This window comes from Scyliorhinus torazame, chromosome 1 (genome assembly GCF_047496885.1).
Source record: "Scyliorhinus torazame isolate Kashiwa2021f chromosome 1, sScyTor2.1, whole genome shotgun sequence".
Classification (NCBI taxonomy): Eukaryota; Metazoa; Chordata; class Chondrichthyes; order Carcharhiniformes; family Scyliorhinidae; genus Scyliorhinus; species Scyliorhinus torazame.
In genome coordinates this window covers 15,800,213-15,819,549 of record NC_092707.1, presented here as the reverse complement: position 1 = coordinate 15,819,549, position 19,337 = coordinate 15,800,213, and the positions used below count along the sequence as shown (strand labels likewise).

Sequence of the window (19,337 nt, the reverse complement as noted above, 5' to 3'; positions counted from 1 at the left end):
CCTACTCACTCATACACGCCCACCTACTCACTCATACACACCCATCTACTCACTCATACACGCCCACCTACTCACTCATACACGCCCATCTACTCACTCATACACGCCCATCTACTCACTCATACACGTCCATCTACTCACTCATACACGCCCACCTACTCACTCATACACGTCCACCTACTCACTCATACACGTACATCTACTCACACATACACGTCCATCTACTCACTCATACACGCCCACCTACTCACACATACACGCCCATCTACTCACTCATACACGCCCATCTACTCACTCATACACGCCCATCTACTCACTCATACACGCCCATCTACTCACTCATACACGCCCATCTACTCACTCATACACGCCCATCTACTCACTCATACACGCCCATCTACTCTCTCATACACGCCCATCTACTCTCTCATACACGCCCATCTACTCACTCATACACGCCCATCTACTCACTCATACACGCCCATCTACTCACTCATGTACGTCCATCTACTCACTCATACACGCCCACCTACTCACTCATACACGCCCATCTACTCACCCATACACGCCCATCTACTCACTCATACACGCCCATCTACTCACTCATACACGCCCATCTACTCACTCATACACGCCCACCTACTCACTCATATACGCCCATCTACTCACTCATATACGTCCATCTACTCACTCATATACGTCCATCTACTCACTCATACACGTCCATCGACTCACTCATACACGCCCATCTACTCACTCATACACGCCCATCTACTCACTCATACACGTCCATCTACTCACTCATACACGCCCACCTACTCACTCATACACTCCCATCTACTCACTCATACACGCCCATCTACTCACTCATACACGCCCATCTACTCACTCATACACGCCCATCTACTCACTCATACACGTCCATCTACTCACTCATACACGTCCATCTACTCACTCATACACACCCATCTACTCACTCATACACGTCCATCTACTCACTCATACACACCCATCTACTCACTCATACACACCCATCTACTCACTCATACACGCCCATCTACTCACTCATACACGCCCATCTACTCACTCATACACGCCCATCTACTCACTCATACACGCCCATCTACTCTCTCATACACGCCCATCTACTCACTCATACACGCCCATCTACTCACTCATATACGTCCATCTACTCACTCATACACGCCCACCTACTCACTCATACACGCCCATCTACTCACTCATACACGCCCATCTACTCACTCATACACGCCCATCTACTCTCTCATACACGTCCATCTACTCACTCATACACGCCCATCTACTCACTCATATACGCCCACCTACTCACTCATACACGCCCATCTACTCACTCATACAGGCCCATCTACTCACTCATACACGCCCATCTACTCACTCATACACGCCCACCTACTCACTCATACACGCCCACCTACTCACTCATACACGCCCACCTACTCACTCATACACGCCCATCTACTCACTCATACACGCCCATCTACTCACTCATACACGCCCATCTACTCACTCATACACGCCCATCTACTCTCTCATACACGTCCATCTACTCACTCATACACGCCCACCTACTCACTCATACACGTCCATCTACTCACTCATACACGTCCATCTACTCACTCATACACGCCCATCTACTCACTCATACACGCCCATCTACTCACTCATACACGCCCATCTACTCACTCATACACGTCCATCTACTCACTCATACACGTCCATCTACTCACTCATACACGCCCATCTACTCACTCATACACGTCCACCTACTCACTCATACACGCCCATCTACTCTCTCATACACGCCCATCTACTCACTCATATACGCCCATCTACTCTCTCATACAAGCCCATCTACTCACTCATACACGCCCATCTACTCACTCATACACGCCCACCTACTCACTCATACACGCCCACCTACTCACTCATACACGCCCACCTACTCACTCATACACGCCCACCTACTCACTCATACACGTAAATCTACTCTCATACACGCTCATCTACTCATTCATACACGTCCATCTACTCACTCATACACGTCCATCTACTCTCTCATACACGCCCATCTACTCACTCATACACGCCCACCTACTCACTCATACACGCCCACCTACTCACTCATACACGCCCACCTACTCACTCATACACGTCCACCTACTCACTCATACACGCCCATCTACTCACTCATACACGCCCATCTACTCTCTCATACACGCCCATCTACTCACTCATACACGCCCACCTACTCACTCATACACGTCCACCTACTCACTCATACACGCCCATCTACTCACTCATACACGTCCATCTACTCACTCATACACGCCCATCTACTCACTCATACACGCCCATCTACTCACTCATACACACCCATCTACTCACTCATACACACCCATCTACTCACTCATACACGCCCATCCACTCACTCATACACGCCCACCTACTCACTCATATACGCCCACCTACTCACTCATGTACGCCCACCTACTCACTCATGTACGCCCATCTACTCACTCATATACGCCCACCTACTCACTCATATACGCCCACCTACTCACTCATACACGCCCATCTACTCACTCATATACGCCCACCTACTCACTCATATACGCCCACCTACTCACTCATACACGCCCACGTACTCACTCATACACGCCCATCTACTCACTCATACACGCCCATCTACTCACTCATATACGCCCACCTACTCACTCATATACGCCCACCTACTCACTCATATACGCCCACCTACTCACTCATACACGCCCATCTACTCACTCATACACGTCCATCTACTCACTCATACACGCCCATCTACTCACTCATACACGCCCATCTACTCTCTCATACACGCCCATCTACTCACTCATACACGCCCACCTACTCACTCATACACGTCCATCTACTCACTCATACACGCCCATCTACTCACTCATACACGTCCATCTACTCACTCATACACGCCCATCTACTCACTCATACACGCCCATCTACTCTCTCATACACGCCCATCTACTCACTCATACACGCCCACCTACTCACTCATACACGTCCATCTACTCACTCATACACGCCCATCTACTCACTCATACACGTCCATCTACTCACTCATACACGCCCACCTACTCACTCATATACGCCCACCTACTCACTCATACACGCCCACCTACTCACTCATACACGCCCACCTACTCACTCATATACGCCCACCTACTCACTCATACACGCCCATCTACTCACTCATACACGTCCATCTACTCACTCATACACGCCCATCTACTCACTCATACACGCCCATCTACTCACTCATACACGCCCATCTACTCACTCATACACGCCCACCTACTCACTCATACACGCCCACCTACTCACTCATGTACGCCCACCTACTCACTCATGTACGCCCATCTACTCACTCATATACGCCCACCTACTCACTCATATACGCCCACCTACTCACTCATACACGCCCATCTACTCACTCATATACGCCCACCTACTCACTCATATACGCCCACCTACTCACTCATACACGCCCACGTACTCTCATACACGCCCATCTACTCACTCATACACGCCCATCTACTCACTCATACACGCCCACCTACTCACTCATACACGCCCACCTACTCACTCATATACGCCCACCTACTCACTCATACACGCCCATCTACTCACTCATACACGTCCATCTACTCACTCATACACGCCCATCTACTCACTCATACACGCCCATCTACTCTCTCATACACGCCCATCTACTCACTCATACACGCCCACCTACTCACTCATACACGTCCATCTACTCACTCATACACGCCCATCTACTCACTCATACACGCCCACCTACTCACTCATACACGCCCACCTACTCACTCATACACGCCCATCTACTCACTCATACACGCCCATCTACTCACTCATACACGCCCACCTACTCACTCATACACGCCCACCTACTCACTCATACACGCCCATCTACTCACTCATACACGCCCATCTACTCACTCATACACGCCCATCTACTCACTCATACACACCCATCTACTCACTCATACACGCCCATCTACTCACTCATACACGCCCATCTACTCACTCATACACGCCCACCTACTCACTCATACACGCCCACCTACTCACTCATACACGCCCATCTACTCACTCATACACGCCCATCTACTCACTCATACACGCCCATCTACTCACTCATACACGCCCATCTACTCTCTCATACACGTCCATCTACTCACTCATACACGCCCACCTACTCACTATACACGTCCAACTACTCACTCATACACGCCCATCTACTCACTCATACACGCCCACCTACTCACTCATACACGTCCATCTACTCACTCATACACGCCCATCTACTCACTCATACACGCCCATCTACTCACTCATACACGCCCATCTACTCACTCATACACGTCCATCTACTCACTCATACACGTCCATCTACTCACTCATACACGTCCATCTACTCACTCATACACGCCCATCTACTCACTCATACACGCCCACCTACTCTCTCATACACGCCCATCTACTCACTCATATACGCCCATCTACTCTCTCATACAAGCCCATCTACTCACTCATACACGCCCATCTACTCACTCATACACGCCCACCTACTCACTCATACACGCCCACCTACTCACTCATACACGCCCACCTACTCACTCATACACGCCCACCTACTCACTCATACACGCCCACCTACTCACTCATACACGCCCACCTACTCACTCATACACGTAAATCTACTCTCATACACGCTCATCTACTCACTCATACACGTCCATCTACTCACTCATACACGTCCATCTACTCTCTCATACACGCCCATCTACTCACTCATACACGCCCACCTACTCACTCATACACGCCCACCTACTCACTCATACACGCCCATCTACTCACTCATACACGCCCACCTACTCACTCATACACGTCCACCTACTCACTCATACACGCCCATCTACTCACTCATACACGCCCATCTACTCTCTCATACACGCCCATCTACTCACTCATACACGCCCACCTACTCACTCATACACGTCCATCTACTCACTCATACACGCCCACCTACTTACTCATACACGCCCATCTACTCACTCATACACGCCCATCTACTCACTCATACACGCCCATCTACTCACTCATACACGCCCATCTACTCACTCATACACGCCCATCTACTCACTCATACACGCCCACCTACTCACTCATATACGCCCATCTACTCTCTCATATACGCCCATCTACTCTCTCATACATGCCCATCTACTCACTCATACACGCCCATCTACTCACTCATACACGCCCACCTACTCACTCATACACGTAAATCTACTCTCATACACGCCCATCTACTCACTCATATACGCCCATCTACTCACTCATACACGTCCATCTACTCACTCATACACGCCCATCTACTCACTCATACACGTCCACCTACTCACTCATACATGCCCACCTACTCACTCATACACGTCCATCTACTCACTCATACGCGCCCACCTACTCACTCATACACGCCCACCTACTCACTCATACACGTCCATCTACTCACTCATACACGTCCATCTACTCACTCATACACGCCCATCTACTCACTCATACACGTCCATCTACTCACTCATACACGTCCATCTACTCACTCATACACGCCCATCTACTCACTCATACACGCCCACCAACTCACTCATACACGCCCACCTACTCACTCATACACGCCCATCTACTCACTCATACACGCCCATCTACTCACTCATACACGCCCACCTACTCACTCATACACACCCATCTACTCACTCATACACGTCCATCTACTCACTCATACACGCCCACCTACTCACTCATACACGCCCATCTACTCACTCATACACGCCCATCTACTCACTCATACACGTCCATCTACTCACTCATACACGCCCACCTACTCACTCATACACGTCCACCTACTCACTCATACACGTACATCTACTCACACATACACGTCCATCTACTCACTCATACACGCCCACCTACTCACTCATACACGCCCACCTACTCACTCATACACGTCCATCTACTCACTCATACACGTCCACCTACTCACTCATACACACCCATCTACTCACTCATATACGTCCATCTACTCACTCATACACACCCATCTACTCACTCATACACGCCCATCTACTCACTCATACACGCCCATCTACTCACTCATACACGCCCATCTACTCACTCATACACGCCCACCTACTCACTCATACACGTCCATCTACTCACTCATACACGTCCATCTACTCACTCATACACGCCCATCTACTCACTCATACACGCCCACCTACTCACTCATACACGTCCATCTACTCACTCATACACGTCCATCTACTCACTCATACACGCCCATCTACTCACTCATACACGCCCATCTACTCACTCATACACGCCCATCTACTCTCTCATACACGCCCATCTACTCACTCATACACGCCCATCTACTCACTCATGTACGTCCATCTACTCACTCATGTACGTCCATCTACTCACTCATACACGCCCACCTACTCACTCATACACGCCCATCTACTCACTCATACACGCCCATCTACTCACTCATACACGCCCATCTACTCACTCATACACGCCCATCTACTCACTCATACACGCCCACCTACTCACTCATATACGCCCATCTACTCACTCATATACGTCCATCTACTCACTCATATACGTCCATCTACTCACTCATACACGTCCATCGACTCACTCATACACGCCCATCTACTCACTCATACACGCCCATCTACTCACTCATACACGCCCATCTACTCACTCATACACGTCCATCTACTCACTCATACACGCCCACCTACTCACTCATACACTCCCATCTACTCACTCATACACGCCCATCTACTCACTCATACACGCCCATCTACTCACTCATACACGCCCATCTACTCACTCATACACGTCCATCTACTCACTCATACACGTCCATCTACTCACTCATACACACCCATCTACTCACTCATACACGTCCATCTACTCACTCATACACACCCATCTACTCACTCATACACGCCCATCTACTCACTCATACACGCCCATCTACTCACTCATACACGCCCATCTACTCACTCATACACGCCCATCTACTCACTCATACACGCCCATCTACTCTCTCATACACGCCCATCTACTCACTCATACACGCCCATCTACTCACTCATATACGTCCATCTACTCACTCATACACGCCCACCTACTCACTCATACACGCCCATCTACTCACTCATACACGCCCATCTACTCACTCATACACGCCCATCTACTCTCTCATACACGTCCATCTACTCACTCATACACGCCCATCTACTCACTCATATACGCCCACCTACTCACTCATACACGCCCATCTACTCACTCATACACGCCCATCTACTCACTCATACACGCCCATCTACTCACTCATACACGCCCACCTACTCACTCATACACGCCCACCTACTCACTCATACACGCCCACCTACTCACTCATACACGCCCATCTACTCACTCATACACGCCCATCTACTCACTCATACACGCCCATCTACTCACTCATACACGCCCATCTACTCTCTCATACACGTCCATCTACTCACTCATACACGCCCACCTACTCACTCATACACGTCCATCTACTCACTCATACACGTCCATCTACTCACTCATACACGCCCATCTACTCACTCATACACGCCCATCTACTCACTCATACACGCCCATCTACTCACTCATACACGTCCATCTACTCACTCATACACGTCCATCTACTCACTCATACACGTCCATCTACTCACTCATACACGCCCATCTACTCACTCATACACGTCCACCTACTCACTCATACACGCCCATCTACTCTCTCATACACGCCCATCTACTCACTCATACACGCCCATCTACTCTCTCATACAAGCCCATCTACTCACTCATACACGCCCATCTACTCACTCATACACGCCCACCTACTCACTCATACACGCCCACCTACTCACTCATACACGCCCACCTACTCACTCATACACGCCCACCTACTCACTCATACACGCCCACCTACTCACTCATACACGTAAATCTACTCTCATACACGCTCATCTACTCATTCATACACGTCCATCTACTCACTCATACACGTCCATCTACTCTCTCATACACGCCCATCTACTCACTCATACACGCCCACCTACTCACTCATACACGCCCACCTACTCACTCATACACGCCCACCTACTCACTCATACACGTCCACCTACTCACTCATACACGCCCATCTACTCACTCATACACGCCCATCTACTCTCTCATACACGCCCATCTACTCACTCATACACGCCCACCTACTCACTCATACACGTCCATCTACTCACTCATACACGCCCATCTACTCACTCATACACGTCCATCTACTCACTCATACACGCCCATCTACTCACTCATACACGCCCATCTACTCACTCATACACACCCATCTACTCACTCATACACACCCATCTACTCACTCATACACGCCCACCTACTCACTCATATACGCCCACCTACTCACTCATGTACGCCCACCTACTCACTCATGTACGCCCATCTACTCACTCATATACGCCCACCTACTCACTCATATACGCCCACCTACTCACTCATACACGCCCATCTACTCACTCATATACGCCCACCTACTCACTCATATACGCCCACCTACTCACTCATACACGCCCACGTACTCACTCATACACGCCCATCTACTCACTCATACACGCCCATCTACTCACTCATATACGCCCACCTACTCACTCATATACGCCCACCTACTCACTCATATACGCCCACCTACTCACTCATACACGTCCACCTACTCACTCATACACGCCCATCTACTCACTCATACACGCCCATCTACTCTCTCATACACGCCCATCTACTCACTCATACACGCCCACCTACTCACTCATACACGTCCATCTACTCACTCATACACGCCCATCTACTCACTCATACACGTCCATCTACTCACTCATACACGCCCATCTACTCACTCATACACGCCCATCTACTCTCTCATACACGCCCATCTACTCACTCATACACGCCCACCTACTCACTCATACACGTCCATCTACTCACTCATACACGCCCATCTACTCACTCATACACGTCCATCTACTCACTCATACACGCCCACCTACTCACTCATATACGCCCACCTACTCACTCATACACGCCCACCTACTCACTCATACACGCCCACCTACTCACTCATACACGCCCACCTACTCACTCATACACGCCCATCTACTCACTCATACACGCCCACCTACTCACTCATATACGCCCACCTACTCACTCATATACGCCCACCTACTCACTCATACACGCCCATCTACTCACTCATACACGTCCATCTACTCACTCATACACGCCCATCTACTCACTCATACACGCCCATCTACTCTCGCATACACGCCCATCTACTCACTCATACACGCCCACCTACTCACTCATACACGTCCATCTACTCACTCATACACGCCCATCTACTCACTCATACACGTCCATCTACTCACTCATACACGCCCATCTACTCACTCATACACGTCCATCTACTCACTCATACACGCCCATCTACTCACTCATACACGTCCATCTACTCACTCATACACGCCCATCTACTCACTCATACACGTCCATCTACTCACTCATACACGCCCATCTACTCACTCATACACGCCCATCTACTCACTCATACACGCCCATCTACTCACTCATACACGCCCATCTACTCACTCATACACGCCCATCTACTCACATATACACGCCCACCTACTCACTCATACACGCCCATCTACTCTCTCATACACGCCCATCTACTCACTCATACACGCCCATCTACTCACTCATACACGCCCACCTACTCACTCATACACGCCCATCTACTCACTCATACACGCCCATCTACTCACTCATACACGCCCATCTACTCACTCATACACGCCCATCTACTCACTCATACACGCCCATCTACTCACTCATACACGCCCATCTACTCACTCATACACGCCCATCTACTCACTCATACACGTCCATCTACTCACTCATACACGCCCATCTACTCACTCATACACGCCCATCTACTCTCTCATACACACCCATCTACTCACTCATACACGCCCACCTACTCACTCATACACGCCCATCTACTCACTCATACACGCCCACCTACTCACTCATACACGCCCACCTACTCACTCATACACGCCCATCTACTCACTCATACACGCCCACCAACTCACTCATACACGCCCACCTACTCACTCATACACGTACATCTACTCACTCATACACGCCCACCTACTCACTCATACACGCCCATCTACTCACTCATACACGCCCACCTACTCACTCATACACGTCCACCTACTCACTCATACACGCCCATCTACTCACTCATACACGCCCATCTACTCTCTCATACACGCCCATCTACTCACTCATACACGCCCACCTACTCACTCATACACGTCCATCTACTCACTCATACACGCCCACCTACTTACTCATACACGCCCATCTACTCACTCATACACGCCCATCTACTCACTCATACACGCCCATCTACTCACTCATACACGCCCATCTACTCACTCATACACGCCCATCTACTCACTCATACACGCCCACCTACTCACTCATATACGCCCATCTACTCTCTCATATACGCCCATCTACTCTCTCATACATGCCCATCTACTCACTCATACACGCCCATCTACTCACTCATACACGCCCACCTACTCACTCATACACGTAAATCTACTCTCATACACGCCCATCTACTCACTCATATACGCCCATCTACTCACTCATACACGTCCATCTACTCACTCATACACGCCCATCTACTCACTCATACACGTCCACCTACTCACTCATACATGCCCACCTACTCACTCATACACGTCCATCTACTCACTCATACGCGCCCACCTACTCACTCATACACGCCCACCTACTCACTCATACACGTCCATCTACTCACTCATACACGTCCATCTACTCACTCATACACGCCCATCTACTCACTCATACACGTCCATCTACTCACTCATACACGTCCATCTACTCACTCATACACGCCCATCTACTCACTCATACACGCCCACCAACTCACTCATACACGCCCACCTACTCACTCATACACGCCCATCTACTCACTCATACACGCCCATCTACTCACTCATACACGCCCACCTACTCACTCATACACACCCATCTACTCACTCATACACGTCCATCTACTCACTCATACACGCCCACCTACTCACTCATACACGCCCATCTACTCACTCATACACGCCCATCTACTCACTCATACACGTCCATCTACTCACTCATACACGCCCACCTACTCACTCATACACGTCCACCTACTCACTCATACACGTACATCTACTCACACATACACGTCCATCTACTCACTCATACACGCCCACCTACTCACTCATACACGCCCACCTACTCACTCATACACGTCCATCTACTCACTCATACACGTCCACCTACTCACTCATACACACCCATCTACTCACTCATATACGTCCATCTACTCACTCATACACACCCATCTACTCACTCATACACGCCCATCTACTCACTCATACACGCCCATCTACTCACTCATACACGCCCATCTACTCACTCATACACGCCCACCTACTCACTCATACACGTCCATCTACTCACTCATACACGTCCATCTACTCACTCATACACGCCCATCTACTCACTCATACACGCCCACCTACTCACTCATACACGTCCATCTACTCACTCATACACGTCCATCTACTCACTCATACACGCCCATCTACTCACTCATACACGCCCATCTACTCACTCATACACGCCCATCTACTCTCTCATACACGCCCATCTACTCACTCATACACGCCCATCTACTCACTCATGTACGTCCATCTACTCACTCATGTACGTCCATCTACTCACTCATACACGCCCACCTACTCACTCATACACGCCCATCTACTCACTCATACACGCCCATCTACTCACTCATACACGCCCATCTACTCACTCATACACGCCCATCTACTCACTCATACACGCCCACCTACTCACTCATATACGCCCATCTACTCACTCATATACGTCCATCTACTCACTCATATACGTCCATCTACTCACTCATACACGTCCATCGACTCACTCATACACGCCCATCTACTCACTCATACACGCCCATCTACTCACTCATACACGCCCATCTACTCACTCATACACGTCCATCTACTCACTCATACACGCCCACCTACTCACTCATACACTCCCATCTACTCACTCATACACGCCCATCTACTCACTCATACACGCCCATCTACTCACTCATACACGCCCATCTACTCACTCATACACGTCCATCTACTCACTCATACACGTCCATCTACTCACTCATACACACCCATCTACTCACTCATACACGTCCATCTACTCACTCATACACACCCATCTACTCACTCATACACGCCCATCTACTCACTCATACACGCCCATCTACTCACTCATACACGCCCATCTACTCACTCATACACGCCCATCTACTCACTCATACACGCCCATCTACTCTCTCATACACGCCCATCTACTCACTCATACACGCCCATCTACTCACTCATATACGTCCATCTACTCACTCATACACGCCCACCTACTCACTCATACACGCCCATCTACTCACTCATACACGCCCATCTACTCACTCATACACGCCCATCTACTCTCTCATACACGTCCATCTACTCACTCATACACGCCCATCTACTCACTCATATACGCCCACCTACTCACTCATACACGCCCATCTACTCACTCATACACGCCCATCTACTCACTCATACACGCCCATCTACTCACTCATACACGCCCACCTACTCACTCATACACGCCCACCTACTCACTCATACACGCCCACCTACTCACTCATACACGCCCATCTACTCACTCATACACGCCCATCTACTCACTCATACACGCCCATCTACTCACTCATACACGCCCATCTACTCTCTCATACACGTCCATCTACTCACTCATACACGCCCACCTACTCACTCATACACGTCCATCTACTCACTCATACACGTCCATCTACTCACTCATACACGCCCATCTACTCACTCATACACGCCCATCTACTCACTCATACACGCCCATCTACTCACTCATACACGTCCATCTACTCACTCATACACGTCCATCTACTCACTCATACACGTCCATCTACTCACTCATACACGCCCATCTACTCACTCATACACGTCCACCTACTCACTCATACACGCCCATCTACTCTCTCATACACGCCCATCTACTCACTCATACACGCCCATCTACTCTCTCATACAAGCCCATCTACTCACTCATACACGCCCATCTACTCACTCATACACGCCCACCTACTCACTCATACACGCCCACCTACTCACTCATACACGCCCACCTACTCACTCATACACGCCCACCTACTCACTCATACACGCCCACCTACTCACTCATACACGTAAATCTACTCTCATACACGCTCATCTACTCATTCATACACGTCCATCTACTCACTCATACACGTCCATCTACTCTCTCATACACGCCCATCTACTCACTCATACACGCCCACCTACTCACTCATACACGCCCACCTACTCACTCATACACGCCCACCTACTCACTCATACACGTCCACCTACTCACTCATACACGCCCATCTACTCACTCATACACGCCCATCTACTCTCTCATACACGCCCATCTACTCACTCATACACGCCCACCTACTCACTCATACACGTCCATCTACTCACTCATACACGCCCATCTACTCACTCATACACGTCCATCTACTCACTCATACACGCCCATCTACTCACTCATACACGCCCATCTACTCACTCATACACACCCATCTACTCACTCATACACACCCATCTACTCACTCATACACGCCCACCTACTCACTCATATACGCCCACCTACTCACTCATGTACGCCCACCTACTCACTCATGTACGCCCATCTACTCACTCATATACGCCCACCTACTCACTCATATACGCCCACCTACTCACTCATACACGCCCATCTACTCACTCATATACGCCCACCTACTCACTCATATACGCCCACCTACTCACTCATACACGCCCACGTACTCACTCATACACGCCCATCTACTCACTCATACACGCCCATCTACTCACTCATATACGCCCACCTACTCACTCATATACGCCCACCTACTCACTCATATACGCCCACCTACTCACTCATACACGTCCACCTACTCACTCATACACGCCCATCTACTCACTCATACACGCCCATCTACTCTCTCATACACGCCCATCTACTCACTCATACACGCCCACCTACTCACTCATACACGTCCACCTACTCACTCATACACGCCCACCTACTCACTCATACACGTCCATCTACTCACTCATACACGCCCATCTACTCACTCATACACGCCCATCTACTCTCTCATACACGCCCATCTACTCACTCATACACGCCCACCTACTCACTCATACACGTCCATCTACTCACTCATACACGCCCATCTACTCACTCATACACGTCCATCTACTCACTCATACACGCCCACCTACTCACTCATATACGCCCACCTACTCACTCATACACGCCCACCTACTCACTCATACACGCCCACCTACTCACTCATACACGCCCACCTACTCACTCATACACGCCCATCTACTCACTCATACACGCCCACCTACTCACTCATATACGCCCACCTACTCACTCATATACGCCCACCTACTCACTCATACACGCCCATCTACTCACTCATACACGTCCATCTACTCACTCATACACGCCCATCTACTCACTCATACACGCCCATCTACTCTCGCATACACGCCCATCTACTCACTCATACACGCCCACCTACTCACTCATACACGTCCATCTACTCACTCATACACGCCCATCTACTCACTCATACACGTCCATCTACTCACTCATACACGCCCATCTACTCACTCATACACGTCCATCTACTCACTCATACACGCCCATCTACTCACTCATACACGTCCATCTACTCACTCATACACGCCCATCTACTCACTCATACACGTCCATCTACTCACTCATACACGCCCATCTACTCACTCATACACGCCCATCTACTCACTCATACACGCCCATCTACTCACTCATACACGCCCATCTACTCACTCATACACGCCCATCTACTCACATATACACGCCCACCTACTCACTCATACACGCCCATCTACTCTCTCATACACGCCCATCTACTCACTCATACACGCCCATCTACTCACTCATACACGCCCACCTACTCACTCATACACGCCCATCTACTCACTCATACACGCCCATCTACTCACTCATACACGCCCATCTACTCACTCATACACGCCCATCTACTCACTCATACACGCCCATCTACTCACTCATACACGCCCATCTACTCACTCATACACGCCCATCTACTCACTCATACACGTCCATCTACTCACTCATACACGCCCATCTACTCACTCATACACGCCCATCTACTCTCTCATACACACCCATCTACTCACTCATACACGCCCACCTACTCACTCATACACGCCCATCTACTCACTCATACACGCCCACCTACTCACTCATACACGCCCACCTACTCACTCATACACGCCCATCTACTCACTCATACACGCCCACCAACTCACTCATACACGCCCACCTACTCACTCATACACGTACATCTACTCACTCATACACGCCCACCTACTCACTCATACACGCCCATCTACTCACTCATACACGCCCATCCACTCACTCATACACGCCCATCTACTCACTCATACACGCCCATCTACTCACTCATACACGCCCATCTACTCACTCATACACGCCCACCTACTCACTCATACACGCCCATCTACTCACTCATACACGCCCACCTACTCACTCATACACGCCCATCTACTCACTCATACACGCCCATCTACTCACTCATACACGCCCATCTACTCTCTCATACACGCCCATCTACTCACTCATACACACCCATCTACTCACTCATACACGCCCATCTACTCACTCATACACGTCCATCTACTCACTCATACACGCCCATCTACTCACTCATACACGTCCATCTACTCACTCATACACGCCCATCTACTCACTCATACACGTCCATCTACTCACTCATACACGCCCATCTACTCACTCATACACGTCCATCTACTCACTCATACACGCCCATCTACTCACTCATACACGTCCATCTACTCACTCATACACGTCCATCTACTCACTCATACACGCCCATCTACTCACTCATACACGTCCATCTACTCACTCATACACGCCCATCTACTCACTCATACACGTCCATCTACTCACTCATACACGCCCATCTACTCACTCATACACGTCCATCTACTCACTCATACACGCCCATCTACTCACTCATACACGTCCATCTACTCACTCATACACGCCCATCTACTCACTCATACACGTCCATCTACTCACTCATACACGCCCATCTACTCACTCATACACGTCCATCTACTCACTCATACACGCCCATCTACTCACTCATACACGCCCATCTACTCACTCATACACGCCCATCTACTCACTCATACACGCCCATCTACTCACTCATACACGCCCATCTACTCACTCATACACGCCCATCTACTCACTCATACACGTCCATCTACTCACTCATACACGCCCATCTACTCACTCATACACGTCCATCTACTCACTCATACACGCCCATCTACTCACTCATACACGCCCATCTACTCACTCATACACGCCCACCTACTCACTCATACACGCCCATCTACTCACTCATACACGCCCATCTACTCACTCATACACGCCCATCTACTCACTCATACACGCCCACCTACTCACTCATACACGCCCATCTACTCACTCATACACGCCCATCTACTCACTCATACACGCCCATCTACTCACTCATACACATCCATCTACTCACTCATACATGCCCACCTACTCACTCATACACATCCACCTACTCACTCATACACGCCCACCTACTCACTCATACACGCCCATCTACTCTCTCATACACGTCCATCTACTCACTCATACACGCCCATCTACTCACTCATATACGCCCACCTACTCACTCATACACGCCCATCTACTCACTCATACACGCCCATCTACTGACTCATACACGCCCATCTACTCACTCATACACGCCCACCTACTCACTCATACACGCCCACCTACTCACTCATACACGCCCATCTACTCACTCATACACGCCCATCTACTCACTCATACACGCCCATCTACTCACTCATACACGCCCATCTACTCACTCATACACGCCCATCTACTCTCTCATACACGTCCATCTACTCACTCATACACGCCCATCTACTCACTCATACACGCCCATCTACTCTCTCATACACGTCCATCTACTCACTCATACACGCCCACCTACTCACTCATACACGTCCAACTACTCACTCATACACGCCCATCTACTCACTCATACACGCCCACCTACTCACTCATACACGTCCATCTACTCACTCATACACGCCCATCTACTCACTCATACACGCCCATCTACTCACTCATACACGCCCATCTACTCACTCATACACGTCCATCTACTCACTCATACACGTCCATCTACTCACTCATACACGTCCATCTACTCACTCATACACGCCCATCTACTCACTCATACACGCCCATCTACTCTCTCATACACGCCCATCTACTCACTCATATACGCCCATCTACTCTCTCATACAAGCCCATCTACTCACTCATACACGCCCATCTACTCACTCATACACGCCCACCTACTCACTCATACACGCCCACCTACTCACTCATACACGCCCACCTACTCACTCATACACGCCCACCTACTCACTCATACACGCCCACCTACTCACTCATACACGCCCACCTACTCACTCATACACGTAAATCTACTCTCATACACGCTCATCTACTCACTCATACACGTCCATCTACTCACTCATACACGTCCATCTACTCTCTCATACACGCCCATCTACTCACTCATACACGCCCACCTACTCACTCATACACGCCCACCTACTCACTCATACACGCCCATCTACTCACTCATACACGCCCACCTACTCACTCATACACGTCCACCTACTCACTCATACACGCCCATCTACTCACTCATACACGCCCATCTACTCTCTCATACACGCCCATCTACTCACTCATACACGCCCACCTACTCACTCATACACGTCCATCTACTCACTCATACACGTCCATCTACTCACTCATACACGCCCACCTACTTACTCATACACGCCCATCTACTCACTCATACACGCCCATCTACTCACTCATACACGCCCATCTACTCACTCATACACGCCCATCTACTCACTCATACACGCCCATCTACTCACTCATACACGCCCACCTACTCACTCATATACGCCCATCTACTCACTCATATACGCCCATCTACTCTCTCATACAAGCCCATCTACTCACTCATACACGCCCATCTACTCACTCATACACGCCCACCTACTCACTCATACACGTAAATCTACTCTCATACACGCCCATCTACTCACTCATATACGCCCATCTACTCACTCATACACGTCCATCTACTCACTCATACACGCCCATCTACTCACTCATACACGCCCATCTACTCACTCATACACGTCCACCTACTCACTCATACACGCCCACCTACTCACTCATACACGTCCATCTACTCACTCATACACGCCCACCTACTCACTCATACACGCCCACCTACTCACTCATACACGTCCATCTACTCACTCATACACGTCCATCTACTCACTCATACACGTCCATCTACTCACTCATACACGTCCATCTACTCACTCATACACGCCCACCTACTCACTCATACACGTCCATCTACTCACTCATACACAGCCATCTACTCACTCATACACGTCCATCTACTCACTCATACACGTACATCTACTCACTCATACATATCCATCTATTCACTCACACATACACGCCCATCTTCTCACTCATACACGTCCATCCACTCACTCATACACGTCCATCTACTCACTCATACACGTCCATCTACTCACTCATACACGTCCATCTACTCACTCACA

The 19,337-nt window shown here is 49.5% G+C and overlaps 1 protein-coding gene across 2 annotated transcripts in view; it reads right to left on the bottom strand.

Moving 5' to 3' along the window:
• ankle2 (ankyrin repeat and LEM domain containing 2) overlaps nt 1-19,337 on the bottom strand; it is a 99,318-nt gene that overhangs the window by 14,288 nt on the left and 65,693 nt on the right. The window lies entirely within an intron of this gene.